General features: G+C 38.7%; 1 protein-coding gene across 3 annotated transcripts in view; it reads left to right on the top strand.

The window, feature by feature from the left end:
• Positions 1-6,242: 6,242 nt before the first annotated feature.
• Positions 6,243-19,929, top strand: part of CKMT2 (creatine kinase, mitochondrial 2) — a 41,035-nt gene continuing 27,348 nt past the window's right edge. The window contains exons 1-2 of one of the 3 annotated variants that reach the window (XM_058171352.1): positions 6,263-6,299; positions 8,213-8,401. The gene's annotated coding sequence lies outside the window, so the exon portion shown is untranslated. Of the gene's footprint in view, positions 6,300-8,212; positions 8,402-12,759; positions 12,846-19,929 lie in introns of those variants that run through there. The other 2 variants (XM_058171354.1, XM_058171353.1) reach the window with 2 other exon arrangements.

Here is a 19,929-nt window from a genome sequence, read left to right as displayed (position 1 = left end):
TGTAGTTCCTAGATTTAATTTTTTTTTAAAAAGTTCAAAGTATATTAGAATCATTCATGTATTTACTGCATTTAGAGACAGATTCTGTATTGTGGGCCTTCCATTCCATTTTCAAATAGAAAATCCCAATTTTTCTTTTTGTAACTGTTGTGATATCTTTGACATTCTACTCATTTATTATTTTTATTGCAGTTTCCTGAATAAATGCCAATAGATTTAAATTGTGTTGATGAAATAAAAAAATAGTAATAGTTCTTTTGCAACCTAATCTGTTAAATACATCAGTTATCTCTAGCAGTTGTTTAGCTGTATCTCAGTGACAAAGTTATCTCGTTTGTAAAATAACTATATAGTACATTATGGTATATCATTCAAATAGTCTTTTAAAATAGCAATTTTTAATAAAGAATTAATGGCCCACTAATGCTTCATTATAACTAAAAAAACCTATAAACTTTTTCAGATCAGCAATATTATCAGCCTTTTAAGAAGAAAACCAATTCAAATTAAATGGCTTTTATCACTTCTTTAAAAGCTTGTACTAATGGAGTTTTACGCAAATTTAGATATAATGTCAAGAGCCTATTTCTGCCTGCCTGATTTATCTTATAAACAGGGATATTCCTTGGCTGATGTAATTTATGTCACCATACATAATGATCAGTTGGTGGGGGGAGGGCAGCTGTAATCTTATTTTAAAGTGATTTAAAGTGAAATCATTTTGACTGTTCCAATACTGCATTCATAGTTTTTAAATTTTAGTTTAGGTTGCTTGCTTTTCAGCTCTCTTATTGGGTAGTTTCTCTGAGAAAAGTCTACATGGTGGACACACAATGGACAAATCTACAGATTATTTTTCACAATGGATCAATCTAGATGACAAACAGTGTGGGATAAAGTGAAAATAAACTTGAAGTGAAGATAAACTTCAATGTGCTAGTGGATCTCCTGTTTGTCTACAAACCACCTTACTTTTAGACATTTAAAAATTTAATAAACTTGAAATGTTAAATTATAATAAAGTATGTAAATGCTAAACATTTAATATTGCTGCTCACATTCGTAGAATACCAGAAGAAGCAGGTAGGTCTATAACTGTTTTCTAAAATCCACAGGAGAATTGCTTCAGATCCATTTAGCTTATATTAAAGATCTACTGCTGATATTGAGACTAACTGCCAAAAGACATATAGCTAGCACTCTCCGACACCTTTTCTAGCCAATCTCGGACTGTATATGGTCTATGGCTTCAGGGTTAACAGTCCGTATGCTGATGAAACTCCCCTTGTTCTGCATTCCCAAGAAGACATTAAAAGATGTTCTCCATCTAACAGAACTCTACAATCCTGACCAATTTATAGGTTATTTTTCAGGTATAAATTCTGGACCTCTTCCTTTTAGAGGCAATGGTTATGTAGCTGCTCATTTCCCAAATTAAAGATGTCTGCCATCTGTCACTTTTTTACAAATTTATTTATTTGAAGGATTTACATGGCTGCCAACTCAAATAATGTATTCTGGACAATGTACAATAAATGAACATATCAAAAATGGTTCCTATTATGAAAAAGCAAAAAGTTGTGATTTGATGTTAATGCCTTATTTTACTGCAATAGAGTTGGGAGTCAATGTTTCTTTTTTACTTATCCTTCCTCACTTCTCTTCCTCCTTTTCCTCCCCACTGCTTTTTTATTTACGTTTGTATTTTACAATATTTTATAACTCAGTAAAAATGTTAAACTTGAATATATCAAAAACAAAGTAATATTAATTAAAAACAGATAAACCAAAACAGACAATTAATTGGTGAAGGGATGTATATTGAAATTCATGGCACTCTTCTAGGCAGGAGCTCTAGTCATTTTCAACAAAAATAGTTTTCCCTTACACAAGAATATTGCATACCATATCATCTTCAGCCTTCGCATTATCATCTTCTCTGTCTTCACCTCCTCCTTCTCTGATGACCTGGAGCTGTCAGGACATAGCACACTCCCGTGATGGCAAACCTATGGCACGCATGCCACAGCTGGCACGTGGAGCCCTTTCTGCGGGCATGTGAACTGTCACCCAGCTGAGCTCCACAGTGCATGTGTGTGCGCCTCCCGCCAGCCAGCTGATTTTTGAGATGTGCAGGGGTGGGGTGCATGTGGGAGACACGCAGGGGGTCGCACGGGCATGTGCGGGGGGATGGGGGTTGTGGGAATGTGCGGGGGGATGGGGGTTGTGGGAATGTGTGGGGGTGAGGGAATGTGTGTGTGTGTGACATGCCCACCCTGTGGTCCATTTTTGGGCCCAGGAGGCTGCAGGGAGGCCTATTAGGCCCAAAATGGAGGGGGGGTCACATGCACATGCACAGGGGGCGGAGGAAGTGTGGGGGGTCATGCACACATGCATAGGGGGGGGCACATTGCATTAAGGGTGCCAGCACACAACAAGAAAAAGGTTAGCCATCACTGGCATACTCCCTTGCTCCATCATGGGTGACTGGAAAGCGGGTCCTTCCTTCCAATTCCACTGTATTTTCAACTAGATTGATTGATTGATCAACTAATACTATGCCTTCGGTTCAGTTCTTAGCAGCAACATTGATTCTTCAGTTGCAGTTCACAACTCAATACTCTGTTCTAATACTCTCAGTCTGTATGTGCAGGGTGGGTGGGTGGGGGGAGAATTTCCATTTCCTTATCTGGACTTGAGAGTCTCTTCTAACTTATTCTCAGATGTTTCCCATATCCCCAAATACTCTTCTTTCAGTCCATGCAAAAGAATATAATGTCGCCCTTATCTTCCCAAACTAATACACTTTCCCTTCAGTATCACAAAAAAGCAGATTGTGCAGCAATCAGGAAATGAATCGAGGAGTTTCACAAATGGAACTACTGAAAGAAACATATATATATCTGTCTGGGGAGCTCTTCCAAAGAATCAAATTGCCAGATTGCCCTTCTGGCATTGGGCACCTAAAACACATTCTTGCACAAATCTGCAATGCATCTGAGGGATGGTTGTGGGTGTGCGCATGTGTGTGTATGTGAGGGGCAATGTAGAACCAGAAAGAAACAATGAAAAACAGGACGTACACTATCTTCAGGATGAATAAAAAGTACAGATGAAAATTTATAGGAGTGATAATGCAAGTGCATGAAATTATGAAGAAAACTTATTTCAGTGTATTGATCAGTTCTCTAAACGCAGCCTAATCCACATTAAAAAGGAATAGTGTGGGTGGGGGTAATTATGCAAGGTTTTAATACTATGTACTTAGAGCTGAATTCTAAAATGTTTATTTTTCAGCATCAATTCCTGTTAGAGAAAAATCACTGTAGTTATTCTAAAATGGAAGCAAATTCTGTCAAATTCTACGATGTTTCTATTACATGAAAGTTGAAAGTCACTGGAGACCCATTATAACTCATCTCTAACAAATAAAAAACTTATTAAATGTTTACCACACAAAGTTGTTATAACAATCCATGTATTCTCTTCACATTTTGCTTTTAATATTAAAATTATGATCTGAAGTCCATACTTACTTAGTAAACTTTTTTGTTCCTATGACTTTCCTCTATTTGATATTTTTTCTTAGCCAGTTTGAGGCAGTGCTGCATACATTCCTCAGGATGTGTGCAAGGGGTGGGGGACTGACACATAGCTAAACAGTGCATAATAACTTGCAGAAACAATTGCCTTCTATCTACTGTAATAGCACTATTGTTAACAGCTTTAAACACTGATTGTCATTCCTCCACAAATTCATCTGACTATTTTATTTGCTCCAGTGTGCACATGAGTCTAGATTAGATGAAATAATTTTTATCCTGAATTTTTAATTTTCTGGTTATGTTGTTGTTCAAATGTACATAGAAACTGCTATACACAGAGATGTATATTGATTGCCATTTTTAAGAAATTTTGAACACAAAAACAAGTAGCTGAAAAATTCAGTAACTTAAACATTATCACAGAGATCAGAGTGATTGATCAATTATGTATTGTCAAATTGATATTGTCTCTTGGTGACCATAGAGATTTTTTCCATAACAAACTGTGTTCACCCTGGACCTATTACCAATTAGTCCATCCACCTTACTGCAGGTCTTTCTCTTCTCTTTCCTTCCACTTTTTCCAGCACCGTAGTCTTCTCCAGAGAGACAAGTCATTACATAATGTATCTGAAATATGATCATTTGAGCTTGGTCCTTTGAGCTTGATCATTTGTTCTCCAACTCTAGATTGAATTGATTGCTGATCCATTTGTTTGTTTTCTTGGCTGCCGAATGCTATTTTCTGCCTGAATTTGTTCTTTAATTTTAGTCCCATTTTTCACTATTCTTTATAACTGTTAATATTAGGATCCTTTGCATTTTCGTCTATCAGAATAGTGTCAACAGCATAGCTCAGGTCATTAATTTTTCTTCCTCCCATTTTAAAACCACCATAGCCTTCTTCCAATTCAGCTTCCCTTAGTATACTGTATATTCAGCATAAAAATTGAATAAACAAGAAGATAATGCACAGCTTTATCTGATTCCTTTACACCTTGGAACGAGTCTATTATGCCCATAAGGTGGTTTCCTGACCTATATGAAGGTTTTGCATCAGGGGTGAAATCCAGCAGGTTCTGACAGGTTCTGGAGAACTGATAGCGGAAAGTTTGAGCAGTTTGGAGAATCAATAGCAGAAATTTTGAGTAGTTCGGAGAATCAGCAAATACCACTTCTGGCAGGCCTCAGAGTGGGTGGCAATGGAGATTTTGCAATATCCTTCCCCCAGGAGTGGGGAGGGAATGGAGATTTTGCAGTATCCTTCCCCTGCCATGCTTACCAAGCCACACCATGCCCACCAAGCCACCAAGCCACAGAACCGGAAGTAAAGAATTTGGATTTCACCACTGTTTTGCATGAGATCAATGAGATGTTCTGGGATTCATTTTTTAAGCACATTCATGGCTTGATATGATCAATAGAGTCAAACTATTTTTATTATCATTGAAATATATACTGAATTCTTTTTGTTATGGTTTACTTTTTAAATTATCCAGTGTGCATCAGCAAGAATAGTTTGTATTATTTAGCCTTTTGTATAATTTCCTTTTCCAGGTAGGACTATAATTTGTGTTGAATGATTCTAATTATTATTTTGCTAGCAGATGAAATTAAGACTATTTTACGATATTTTGAACACTCCATTAATTTTCCTTTTCTTTGGTATTAAAATGCAGATTGTCCTCTTATTTATTTATTCATCACATTTCTACCCCACCCATTTTACCTAACTGACTCTGGGCATGTATTGTAAATACAACAAACATCTCACAATATAAAACATAAATATGAGCAAAGTTAAAATAGAATTAAAAATGTAAAGATATTAAAAGTTAAAGAGAAAACACCCTCATGACACAAAACCACCATCAGGTCACATAGCATTTTCTTCCACTGTGTTGATTCTCTAGCATAGATTGGGTTAGAAGAACCTAATACTTCATCTATTACTCATCATATTTCTGTGGATAGTTCATCAGTTCCTGTAGCCTTCCACCCTGATAATTACCAGAGTGCTGATCTAACATCATCTTATCATACTATTACTAGAGGTTCTTATAAGTAGGGGAAATCTTCAAAGATTTCTTGGAACAAGGCAGTAAAATGTATGCAAAATCTGTTCAGGCCAAGTACTTGGTTACAAGAATCCAGTAAAAAACAAAACAAAACACTGCAGAGCTAGCCAGTCTTGGAGATGCTGCACAAATATGCATCTGATTAAACTGAGCCTGTTAATTTGCTGATACAATTCACATTATCATGTACAATCCACTTGCTATGGGAATAAGAAGTGAGAGATGGGGAAGTGGAGATAAGCAGGCAACAGAGCCTACCATGTATATGTGTGGAAATCTTCTGAAGCATTGTCCCAGTAGTAAAAGGCTGATATTTCAAAGAGGATCAAGTTCCTCTGAATGTACTAATATATAGATTGACTCTGGTTGGGATCTAGGAGTGTCAGCTTGATATTTTATTTTAAGTACAAAAACCACTACAGAAAGCTAGATGAACTAATAAGAGCACAAAAGATGCCCAAGAAATCATTGTGCTTTCAAGGACATAGCTCTATGGTCAAAGGTTTTTCAAATACCTGAATGGTTAAAGATATTTTTCTCCTCGGTCGTCCCTCCCCATTCTTCATCTTTCACTTTGCTTCTCATGTGACCTATAATTTTGCTGCCACACAAACTTGAGTTTCCTTTACACTTCCTGGCTGCTGGCATACAGGACTTGTGTCACTTCAGCTTCAAGGTCAGTTGTGTTTGCAATTTTTTATTTACCATTGCTGTGACATTTCAAACAGTGGGGTTATTTTAAAAATGAACTCAAAATGCTGCTAATTGAAACCTTGGAAGAGATCATATTTAATCATTTGCATAACTGTGCAGAAAACTGTGATGGATACTTATCATGTTTCTATTCTAAATAGTGATCCTGAAACAAATAAGTTAAATACTTGAATGTCAATTTTTTTTGTATGCAAATAGCAATAATGTTTCTATAGACAATCTGTTCAGCAGGCAATTTAAAAATGTCAGGGCTGTCGATAAATGTCTTCTATTAAGAAGAGAGACTGAAATGTTATTGTCAATGTTTTATTACTAGAGGAAAGTTGCTTGGTATCCAGACTTATTTTTGGCTGGTGTGCTCTGTATTTTTTCAAACTAGCCTTCTATAAAGACCATTGCTTTATGAATTTTATTTTATCAATTAAAAAAAACCCCATAATAATATAATCAGATACTGGAGATTAGAACAAGTTAGATTTTGCTTGGTTGCAATTTTTAGCTCTAAACTCTTGACAGCTCAGTAGAAAACCTAGTTTCTCACACCTCTTAATGTTAATGGAAAGAAAAGCAAACACTGACAAGAAAAAAATATCACCAATTACTTCACTGGTGCATTCCTTTAAATGACTTATCATTTGACATGCAGTTTGTAAATGCAGTATGCTTAATTTGACACCACAACACACAGAATCTGAGCGAACAACTGTCCTGGAAAATATTCCCAATATAGGAGATGACAATTCAAGGTCAGTTTAGAAATTCCTGGTGAAAGCCATAAGAGGATTTTGCATGTGTCTGCTTAAATAGCAAATGGGGGATATTGAGATCAGCAGGATTGGGGGAGGGGAAAAAAAGAATTTCACTGCTTGTTCCACAGTAAGAACTATGCAGTCCAATTTATGTGATATGTGAAGCTCAGATTGCAGGACTTGGCACCCATCTAAAACAGAAAATGAGATTTGACACTGATGACCTCTCAAGTGAAATAGTAAGGTGGCCAAGTAGTTTTACCAAACTAACTTCGCTAGTCATATGTTAGATTTCCTTAGTAGAAGAGTGATATTTAGAATGTCCCACTATATTTCTCTTCTCTTAGTTGCTCTCTCAATAATGTAAAGTCCTATAAATATTTGTCAGCAACTTAATTTCTTTGAGAGACAGAAAGTAATTGTACATAGTATAACCTCTGATTTAAAAGTTACTTTTGGTGGCATATAGGAGATATCATTTCAATACTTGTTTTCCAAACTTTTTGAAGTAGCCCCAATTGAATATATTTTTTGGTTCAAAATTAAGAAGAAATAGGTATATAAAAAGGCTAGAGAAAGACAAATGTTTTTTAATATGTCAGTTGCTTTCAATTTCTTTAACTTTTTCTCTCAACTTAAAAATGTTGCTGGAGAAAAAGCAATTAAATTTGCTCAAAGTTTTCATTTCTCTTTTGTGACAGTCAGCATCAGCTTGAAAGGTCACAACAACAAATTAGTTCCAGGGGCAGCTTTTGAAATCAGTGTACAAAATTAAAGCATTGTGCTTTGTTCCATCAGCTGCATCCTCTGCAAATTACATTGACATGAAATCAGTTGTTTCATCTTTAGAATGGGCATCCCATAAATCCTGATGAAAAATATAGGTTATATTGATTTTTTTAAAAAAAATTACAACTATTTTAAAGTAGTAAAGGAACTTGTGCTTAGTAACTATTATTGTCTTTGTCAGCCTGAATGTTTCAACCACACCTCTTTAAGTTTTGTCATGTGTGTTTCAGGGTACAAATTATCTTGAATAATATTTGGAGTGGAACTAAAGCTCTGGGCACCCTCTTTGCATACCAACAGAAAGTCTAATAATTAACATAATTTCAAATTGATCTAGGAAAGAATTCTGCTTGAAATTTTGGAAATGGGATGCCCAGCAAAGTAGGAAAGACATTCTCCTTCTGGGTGCCATCAAGATGAGTTAAATTACAACATCTATTGTACTAATCTGATCATCCAGAAGGCATCATGTTGGAGAAGGCTAATACAGAGTATTGAACTCTAAGGACCCATGGTTTAACTCAAGGCAAGCAACTTTCTGTACTTCAATCTTTAAGCAATTTTGTGATGATTACAAACGTTTTTGTCAAACTATATTCATTTTTTTTGAAACAGAGCTCAGCTCTGAAAAGGCTATTTTTCCTACTTGGGTTTGACCTTGGACAGTACAGGAAGAGATATAGTGCTTCACTGAGAAGTGTACAGAATAAGTGTACAGAATGTCTTTGAAACCAATTTTATGTGGATTGTATACATGTAATGCATACAGAAAAAAACAAGACCTTGCTTACTTGATTTATATATGTAATTTCTCTTTCTCTATTTTTTTCAATATGTACATGATTCTAACGTGTGAAAGGGACAAGAATATTTATTTATTTATTTATTTATTTTGTCACAACAATATATATAGGTATCATACAAAAGATTATATAGTATATAAACATATATATATAAGTAAATATTAGGAGGTATAAGCATATATATATATATAAGAAGAAGAAAAAGAAAAACAATAGGACAGGAACGGTAGACACGTTTGTGCGCTTATGCAGGCCCCTTATGGTCCTCTTAGGAATGGGGTGAGGTTAATATTAGAAAGTTTTTGGTTAAAGCTTTTGGGATTATGGGAAGAGACCACAGAGTCAGGTAAAGTGTTCCAAGCACTGATGATTCTGTTACAGAAGTCATATTTTCTGCAAACTAGATTAAAGCGGTTAACATTAAGTTTAAATCTATTGGTTGCTCTTGTATTATTGCAATTAAAGCTGAAGTAGTCTTTAACAGGAAGAACATTACAATAGATGATTCTATGAGTTAAACTTAGGTCTTGTCGAAGGCGACGGAGTTCCAAGTTTTCTAAGCCTAGGATTTCAAGTCTGGTTGATAAGGCATTTTGTTGTCTAACATTTCATACATTAGAAGTCATTTGAAAGAATGAAATCATTAGAAGTCATTGAAAAGAAGGACTGAGAAAGATATAATAGCACTGTTCCAATAGTTGAGGGGCTTCCACAAAGAAGAGGGGGACAACCAATTCTCCAAAGCACCTAAAGGCAGAACAGGAGGCATTGGATGAAAACTAATCAAAGAGAGAAGAAGCCTAAAACTATGAAGAAATTTCCTGATTCCATTAATCAGTGGAACAGCTTGCCTCCAAAAGTTGTGGGTGCTCCAACACTGGAGATTTTTAAGAACAGATTGGACAACAATTTGTCTGTAATGGTATAGGGCTCCCTGCTTGAATGGGGGTTGGACCTTCAAGGTCCCTTTCAACTCTGTTAGTTTTGTTCTGTTCTATTTAAAAACTTGGGTTAATGGATATCATCAATATTATGGAATTCAGGACAATGTTTCTTTCTCATTTTCCTTTCTTCCTTTAGATGCTGAAAGCTAGTGATAAAAAAAAGAAACGTGTTGGTTGTTGAAAAACTACCTGCAAGGAGTTGGCATCTTTTTCTTATGCCGAGTAACACTATTATGACTTTTACTTTAGGGCAGCAGGATGCATCACAAATAAAAGACAAACCAACATTTCAGCAATATTATCAAATGAGCTTTCTGGGAGTAATTTCATATAATATTGTTATTTATGAGTATACTTATAGTAAAATAAATAAAGAAAACAGCCAACTACAATGCACATTAGTTTGTAAAGGATAGTAAAAACAGTACCCTGAACTATCAATGTCCATGGTCCTGCTCCTGAACTCGGAGCCATCTTCATTCCTGTCTTGGATTCCAGAAGTTAATCCCTTTATTACTATTTCCAGCTATCTGATTTGAGCTATAGGCTTTTGTAATTATGTATTTGCAGTAATGGATATAACTACAAATCAGGTTAGATTAGGTTAGGTTAGATTAGTATCAGTAACCTGTGCACACTAGTGCACAGTAGTGTCCCAATCAAGAAGCTTTGATTGATATGAAAAAAAGAAAAATCAATGTCTCTGTATGAACATGCATACATAAAATCTCTTTCGGATAGTAAATTCTTGTAAACAAAACTGTCCATGGTGAACTGCATTTTTTTCTTTAGCTTTGCAAAGAAGCTAACCAAGTGCCTTACTGAAATTTCCCAGATGACTTTGTACTCTAGTTTCCTCATCTTTAAATTTCAGTTCTTCTCCTGAAAACAATATAAACAGTTCTAACAGTTTCAAACCCCTGAGCTGTCAGTTGAAAATATTTTTGAACTTATTTCTTTTTAAGTTCATGAAAAGAGTGCTGTCCACTTCAGCAAGCATTTAGAGACGGATTAAGGGGCATTTTTTAAAAGAAAAAAATATGGATTACATCATATTTGAGAGGTTTGTTGCTGAAAACACGAAGGACTATTTATATTGTCAGTTTTAAGTCAATGTGCCTTAAAAGAATGGCTCTACATACCCAGAACGCTATTCTGTTTTAAGATTGCAATATTATGCAAAACAAAGAAAAAGAAGAGAAGTGGTAAGCAGAAGAGATTAAAGTGAAAAAAAAAAAGACAGAATATAAAATAAAAAAGGGGGATAGCTAAATCTAGCTTCCCAAAATGACCCTGTGGATATTAACCTCCATTATGCATCATTGTTTTTGGAACAAAGATTGAACTGACTGGCTCAAGGTGTCAGTCTTGTAAGATAGTGCAGAGAAAAAGCATACTCAGAAGTATTAATTCTAACTGTATTGTAAAGTTACATTAACAGACTCTCACACCTTTACAGTCTAAGAAACTAAGAAGCGTCCCTACTAATACATTTGCCATGCCCCCATTCCTTCTGTGGACTTAGCTGCCACTGGTCTGACCATTGTCCAGACTGTGCTTCTTCCTAAAGAATAACTTCTTCTAAAGTTATTCCCACATACCATTATACAAGGTTACCCAGTTGGCTTTGTACATAAAATTGGACTCAAACTCTCCCAATTTCTAGCCCAGTGTCTTAACCACTACATTAACCCCACCAACAGTAAAAATAATATTAGACAGGTTTCTTGCATTTTGGCCAGTATGCCACAAATGCAACTAAAACCCAGTTTTACCCCAAAGATGCTCATTCCATTCCATTCCATTCCACTCCACTCCACTCCACTCCATTCTATTCTAGACATTACCACACTATCACCCATATTCCACTAAATAGATGGTATATGCAATATATTGACACATAAAACATAGTATTAATATTTTACCATCTTCCTTTCTTAATTTATGAATGTCTGATAAAACCTTTCTCCAGTCCTTATTTTTGGAATAATAATAATAAAAAATTATACACACTGACTTTTTAAAGGCTGGGAGGCTGGGAAAAATTCTTAATAAAATTACCACATTTTAATATTTTATCCTTATGTCATCATGGAAAGAATCAAACTATTATCATATATGTAGGCATTTTTTTCCTATGGAATAGGCTATAAAATAAGTCTATAACTTATACAAAATATGCTTAGCACATGATACAGCATTGCAACAATCTTTGGGACAAACTATTAAAATGGAATAATTTTTTTACTATATTTATTTCATTTTATCCATTATTATATAAAATAATTAGAATAATTTATAAATTGAAAACATACAGGAATGATCTTAAAATATTTAGCTGAATATTACTTTAATCTAGCACTGAAAATTTTCAGCAATATTTTATTGCTTCTAAATTTTCAGATGTACAACATGGGCATTTAAAGCATAGCAATTTATAGCAATTTATTAGTGGCTTCTTGTGACAAAATTATAAATTAGATTCATTTCCAATAGCTCAGAGATATGAAAAAATTCTCCAGGTTTATTTAAGCCACATTTTCTATTGAACTACAAGAACCGCTGACCTGGAACTTTTTCTTATGTTCAATGGGTCAGTGCTTCTTCTTGGTGATCAAGTGTTGACATGTGATTGTGTGTGCAGAGGACACAGAAATAGTTTGATTAGTTTTCAGATGTCCTTTGACCTGAAAACTAATGGAAGCCAAATATCAAAAAGTTTAATATGGATAAAGCACAAGCTTCAGTGCTGACCTACACCATGATAGGTAATAAGTAAAAAAGTATCAAAAGCATGGATTGCATTTCTAATACAGCAGAATCTTAAAGCTAAAAACTTTTCTAACCAAAGTAAAGTACCAAATAGTAGTCACATCACAGTATGAGTAAAGCAAGAACTTGACAATATGACCAGGATTACTCTAGGCTACAAAGATTAGTATTTAAGAATGGGACTCTTCTTGTACAACACAATGAAATTTCACTAAAGCTTGAAGCAAAGCTGTCTAAGAGATGACTAAAATACAGGGAAGAAATTGGGACAAACTAAACAGCTAAATTGATTCTGGTCAAGAAAATGTGTATTAGATTGCTTCCTTTTTTCTTTCTTCAATCTACAACAGACTCTTATTGTGATGCTACATTGTTTCCCCTGGATGTAATGTAACACTGGAAGCTTTTGTCCAAGAGTAATGAACAAATCTACCTACTTGAAGAAAAATGTGTAAGTGCAGTGGAGGTTTCAAACAGTATTCTCTATTTTAGACTGGCAACATATAGAGATTAAGCTCTAAAATATGCTTAGCATCATTTGAAGCATTAAACAAGCAAACAAACCACCCCAAGCCATTATGAATTTAAAAAGATTCTTATGGAGAGACCTTACCTGTGCAGAATCCATGCCAAATTTTCTTTAGCAAGGCTTGTTTCTCTGAATGCTTAGGGATTTTTAAAAACTATTATTACCATTTTTGCAATTTTCTAGAACAAATAGTTTTTGCTACTATATTCTAGAACACTTGAAGCTTTTGAGTGGCAATCAATATTAGGTTCATATTTGATTTCAAACAAAAAAAATTGTATGGGTTTTTTGGACAGATGACCTGCACAGGAGGAATACACCTTAATTGGATCTTTTTTTTTTTATTCAAAAAGTTTTACAAAAAATTTTTTTTCCCCTTTCTCCCCAACCCCCCTCCCTTCACTGATCCCTCCCCCCTCCCCCCTGACTTCCCGGAAGAAGCACAAGGTATAGTTAAAAGTAAAACAAACATATGCTAAGAAAATTTTTCCCCAAAACTATTATACCAATTTTCCTTCTCTAGCTCTGACTTCCTCCTAACATAACCAAAATCCTTCAGAAAAAAAACAAAACAATTAACAGTAATAAAATATATAAATCAATAGAACAAATTAATCCTAAAGTATTTAAAACCAGCTAAAGCATAAAAATCCAATCCAATTCAAAGAATATCTCCCTTATAGCTTATATTCCGGGAGCGCGTGCTCGATGTCTTAAAGCGATCACGCGCTCCGACCCCTTGGACTTTTCCCGTTCCCCGGATGGTCAGGATCCTCAGAGCCTGGGCCTTCGGTTGATGTTGTGCAATGCTCGGTCTGTGGTGAACAAAGCCCCCCTTGTTTGTGATCTTATACAGGGGGGTTCCGCGGACCTTATGGGCATTACGGAGACCTGGTTGGGCACTGAAGGGGGCGTGCCCCTTGTAGAGATGTGCCCACCGGGTTTCCGTGCATTCCATCAGCCGAGGGCCCAGGGTAGGGGTGGGGGGGTGGCGGTTGTGATTAGAGAGAGTCTAGAGCCGAGGGAGACCACTGTACCTCAGATTGCCGGGTGCGAATCCTCTTGTGAGATGGGGTCGAGGTGTCAGATGGGCTTGCTGATCACGTACCTGGCTCCTTGCTGCGTGACAGCTGCCCTGCCCGAGCTCCTGGAGATGCTGGCTGGGTGGTAGTTGAGACCCCAGACTTTTAGTCATGGGGACTTTAACTTGCCATCTTCCGCTCATCATCGACGGCAGCTCGGGAGTTCACGGCTTCCATGACGGCCTTGGATCTGACCCAAGTAGTTGATGGCCCTACTCACATTGGGGTGGCACTCTGGACCTGATTTTTCTCTGGACAGTGGTTGAGAGATCTGGACTTAAAGGAAATAGTCATCGAACCTTTGTCATGGTCAGATCACTCTCTTCTTCGCCTGGACTTTCTGACCGCCATTCACCACCGCAGGGAGGCGGAGCCGACACGCTGGTTCCGCCCCAGGCGCCTGATGGACCCTGATGGGTTCCGGACGGAGCTTGGGCCATTTCCTGAGGGTCTGGCCCACGGCTCGGCTGAGGAACTTGTGGCGGCCTGGGAACGGGCCGCGGGGCCTTAGACCGTGTCGTGCCTTTGCGGCCTCTGACCCGGCGCAGGTCCCAACCGCCCTTGGTTCTCCGAGGAGCTGAGAGGGATGAAGCGCCGGAGAAGACGCCTAGAGAGTTCCTGGAGGTCTAGCCGTCGAAGCTGATCGACACTAGTGAAGTCCTATACTAGGACTTACCTAGTGGCATTGAGGAAGCGAGGCGTAGCTACGCCTCCTCATTGCATCGGCAGATAACCGCCCAGCCGCCTGTTTGGGTGACCCGCCTCCTCCTACATCAGGGGAGCGGGATGACCCGCTGCAGGGACGTGCTGAGGAGTTTAACGGTTATCTATACGATAAAATCGCTCAGCTTCGGGATGGTTGGACCAAGATTGCGTGATGCGGTGAGATGTTCGAGGGTGGTCTTGGCGATATTGTTTGGGATGAGTTTGACCCTGTGGCTCCTGAGGACATGGACAGGTTGCTGGGTAGGCTGAATGCCACCACATGTTTACTGGACCCGTGCCCTCCTGGCTGGTGCTGGCCACCGGGAGGTGACACGAGGCTGGCTCCAGGCGATTACGACCGCTTCTTTGGTGGAGGGTGTCTTCCGCCGCCTTGAAAGAGGCGGTGGTGAGGCCCTCCTCAAGAAGCCTTCCTGACCCGCTGTTTTAGGTAACTATCGTCTGTCTCCAACCTTCGCTGCGGCGAAGGTTGTAGAGAGTATGGTGGCATATCAGTTTCCCTTGCACCTGGATGAAACTGTCTATCTAGACCTGCTCCAGTCCGGTTTCCGCCCGGTTACAGCACGGAGACGGCTTTGGTCGCTGGTGGATGATCTCTGGAGGCCAGGATAGGGGTTGTTCCTCTGCCCTGGTCCTATTAGACCTCTCAGCGGCTTTCGATACCATCGACCATGGTATCCTGCTGCGCCGGTTGGAGGGATTGGGAGTGGAGGCACCGCTTATCGGTGGTTCTCCTCCCATCTCTCCGACCGGTCGCAGTCGGTGTTGACAGGGGGCAGAGGTCGCCCCGAGGCGCCTCACTTGTGGGTGCCGCAGGGGTCGATTCTCTCGCCTCCTGTTCAACATCTAGATGAAGCCGCTGGGTGAGATCATCAGTGGTTTCGTGTGAAGTATCAGCTGTATGCGGATGACACCCAGCTGTATTTTTCACACCGGACCACCCCAACGAAGCTATCAAGTGCTGTCCCGGTGTCTGGAGGCCGACGGGTCTGGATGGGGAGAAACAGGCTCAAGCTCAATCCCGCCAAGACAGAGTGGTTGTGGATGCCGCATCCCGGTACAGTCAGCTTAATCGCGGCTGACCATCGGTGGCGAGTCATTGGCCCCGATGGAAAGGGTCCGCAACTTAGGCGCCTCCTGGATGAACGGCTGTCTCTAGAAGACCATTTGACGGCCGCTCCAGGAGAGCGTTCTACCAGGTTCGCCTGGTACGCCAGTTGCGCCTTTCTGGACCGAGATGCCCTATGCACGGTCACTCACGCACTCGTGACGTCTCGCCTGGATTACTGCAATGCTCTCTACATGGGGCTCCCTTGAAGGGCATCCGAGGCTGCAGTTAGTCCAGAACGCGGCTGCGCTGGTGATAGATGGAGCCCTCGTGGCTCCGTGATAACACCCATCCTGCGCAGACTGCACTGGCTACCTGTGGCTTTCCGGTGCGCTTCAAGGTCTTGGTGACCACCTTTAAAGCGCCCATGGCATTGGGCCGGGTTACTTACGGGACCGCCTACTGCTACCGAATACCTCTCACCGACCCGTGCGCCTCACAGAGAGGGTCTCCTCAGGTGCCGTCAGCAAGGCAATGTCGTCTGGCGACGCCCAGGGCAAGGGCCTTCTGTGGGGCTCCACCCTTTGGAACGAACTTCCCCCCGGACTCCGCCAGCTTCCGGACCTTCGGACCTTCCGCCGCGGGCTTAAAACATATTTATTTAATTGTGCAGGACTGAGCTAGGTTTTAAATTCATGGGTTTTAATTGGGTTTTATTTGTATATTTTAATTAACGGGCTTTCAAATAAGTTTCTTAATTGTTTTTATTCTGTATTTATATTTATATGTTTTTAAATGCCTGTGAACCGCCCTGAGTCCTTCGGGAGATAGGGCGGTATATAAATACGATTAATAAATAAAATAAAATAAATAAATATAACCATATAATTTTTCACCCAGGTCTTTCTTACATAAAATCTTTCAAGAATATTCTATTTAAAATACAGTACAACACATTATGAAATTTCAATACCGAAAATTACAATGTCTATTCAAATTTAGTCCTTCCTCGTCAAAATCCAGTATAAATCCAAATACCTAGTCTTTTATGATAGATATAAAACATATAATCAACCCATTTCTTCCAGATCTTCCTCACATATTGTCTTTCAGGGACACTAATATTTTTGTCTGTTAATAATTCAAAACAACCTCGTTTCAAGGATAATACTTTTGTCTCTTGCCATTTTTTTTTGATGCATTAATCTCTGTCTTTCCTTCATTACTCCTTTTGAAAAGTCAGTCACAATATTTCCTAATAGTTCCTTATGTCCAAAAATCCACAAATTACTACCGTATATTCCATCAGTCCAAAAAGAGAACTCTTGAAAAGCATTAAGTCTGTAAATATTTTCGGTTCGGGAGACAGCCTCCTGTAGCACAAATTCTGACATTTCATCCAAACTATTTAAAGGAAACTTCTTTACATCAACTTGTTTATTCACGATCATATCTTCATATTTATCCACTTTTGTTTGTACCTCCTCCATTCCATTTTCCAAGTCCTGATCACACTGGTTAATTTCCTCCAAGCCTTGATCCAAAAAGTCCCCATTTTTTATCAGTTCGTATTTTTTAATAATTAAATACATTCTTTCTGTGTAATCCTGTGTAAAGTCACGAATCCATTTTTCTGAAAGAAACTTCATGGCAAAGTTTTTGCTGAAAATCCCCTTATAAAATACTTAAACAACGTAATATAATCCAACAATCCACAGTCCAACACAATAAGATAAAATCTCCATTCAGTTTCGATTTCGCAGCAAGGCTATCGGTCTACTTTCAGTTACTCTGAAACGCCATTTTAAAAGAAGGAAAAAAATTTTTCTCTCTTTAAAAAAGGAGGAAGTCAGAAAATCAAAAATACTTGCAAACCAGTAATTGTTCACTCATGCTTCTTCCGTCTGCTTATAGAGATCCACAAGAAAAAAATCAATTGTTAGCAGAAATGGACACCTTCCTCTTTTCCTGCTTTTGCAGGAGACGCGCTGAATACTGGAGATAAGGAGGAATTCAATGGGATTCAACCTTTCGGGACTTTGCATAACAAAAACAAAGTCCCTAGGGGAATCTACCACTCTCCCCTCCCTGCTCTTTCCTCTGCTCTTTCAACCAGAGAGGGAAAATTAAGTCGGGAACAGCTGTTCGTAGCTGTTTACACTGACTTTTACCATATCCAGTGCGGAGTGCCATAAATTAGCACCCAGCGAGAAAGGTGGCGCCAAGCGGAAGTCACCTTAATTGGATCTTAATTGGATCTGAAAGCTGCCTATCTAGAGTATTTCCATCTTTTGAGCAGTCAAATTCGGTGGCTCTGAACAGTCCATATAGACATGGCCCATTTGTTGACTCTGATAAAGGCAGAATAGAGGAAGCATGATTAGTATACTAGTAGCATTCAACACCTTGGATGGTTTCACCCACTGACTTTAAACAATAATACCATAGAATATATAGACTTCTACAAAGCCCATAAAGGTTCAGCAGTTAAAGGCGCTAAACTTGCCAGCTGGAAAGCTGACAGGCCAGGTTTTGAAACCTGAGCACCCTGTGAGAGATGAGCTCCTGTTACTTTCCCCAGCTCCTACCCACGTAGCAGTTTGAATAGAATAGAATAGAATAGAATAGAATAGAATAGAATAGAATAGAATAGAATAGAATAGAATAGAATAGAATAGAATAGAATTTTTTATTGGCCAAGTGTGATTGGACACACAAGGAATTTGTTTTGGTGCATATGCTCTCAGTGTACATAAAAGAAAAGATACGTTCATCAAGGTACAACATTTACAACACAATTGATGATCAATATATCAATGTAAATCATAAGGATTGCCAGCAACAAGTTATTGTCATACAGTCATAAGTGGAAAGAGATTGGTGATGGGAACTATGAAACGATTAATAGTAGTGCAGATTCAGTAAATAGTCTGACAGTGTTGAGGGAATTATTTGTTTAGCAGAGAGATGGCCTTCGGGAAAAAACTGTTCTTGTGTCTAGTTGTTCTGGTGTGCAGTGCTCTATAGCGTCGTTTTGAGGGTAGGAGTTGAAACAGTTTATGTCCAGGATGCGAGGGATCTGCAAATATTTTCACGGCCCTCTTCTTGATTCGTGCAGTATACAGGTCCTCAATGGAAGGCAAGTTGGTAGCAATTATTTTTTCTGCAGTTCTAATTATCCTCTGAAGTCTGTGTTTTTCTTGTTGGTTGCAGAACCGAACCAGACAGTTATAGAGGTGCAAATGACAAGACTCAATAATTCCTCTGTAGAATTGGATCAGCAGCTCCTTGGGCAGTTTGAGCTTACTGAGTTGGTGCAGAAAGAACATTCTTTGTTGTCCTTTTTTAATGATGTTTTTGATGTTAGCTGTCCATTTGAGATCTTGCGATATGATAGAACCCAGAAATTTGAAGGTTTCTACTGTTGATACTGTGTTGTCAAGTATTGTGAGAGGTGGAAGTATGGAAGGGTTTTTCCTAAAGTCTACCACCATTTCTACGGTTTTGAGTGTGTTCAGTTCCAGATTGTTTTGGTTGCACCACAAGGCTAATTGTTCGACCTCTTGTCTATATGCGGATTCGTCATTGTCTCGAATGAGACCAATCACTGTTGTGTCATCTGCGAACTTCAGTAGCTTAACAGATGGATCATTGGAGATGCAGTCATTGGTATACAGAGAGAAGAGAAGTGGGGAGAGCACACAGCCTTGGGGGGCCCCTGTGCTAATTGTACAGGTATTTGATGTGATCTTGCTTAGCTTCACCTGCTGCTTCCTGTTTGTTAGGAAGCTTGTGATCCACTTACAAGCCTGTTCCGGTACCTGTAGCTGGTTTAGCTTAGTTAGGAGAATGTCTGGAATGATGGTATTGAATGCTGAACTAAAGTCTACAAAAGGACCCTTGCATAGGTCTTTGAGACTCAGATGTTGTAGGATGTAGTGCAGAGCCATATTAACAGCATCATCTGTTGATCGATTTGCTCGGTATGCAAATTGCAAGGGTCTAACAGCGGATCCGTGATGGTTTTCAGGTAGGAAAGCACTAGCCTTTCAAAGGTTTTCATGACTACAGATGTTAAAGCAACTGGTCTGTAGTCATTCAGTTCCTTGATGGTGGGCTTCTTCGGCACTGGGATGATGGTAGAGCGTTTGAA

Source organism: Ahaetulla prasina, chromosome 2, assembly GCF_028640845.1.
Source record: "Ahaetulla prasina isolate Xishuangbanna chromosome 2, ASM2864084v1, whole genome shotgun sequence".
In the NCBI taxonomy this organism is placed as follows: Eukaryota; Metazoa; Chordata; class Lepidosauria; order Squamata; family Colubridae; genus Ahaetulla; species Ahaetulla prasina.
The sequence above is the reverse complement of the archived record's forward strand: the minus strand, read 5'-3'. Positions and strand labels throughout refer to the sequence as shown.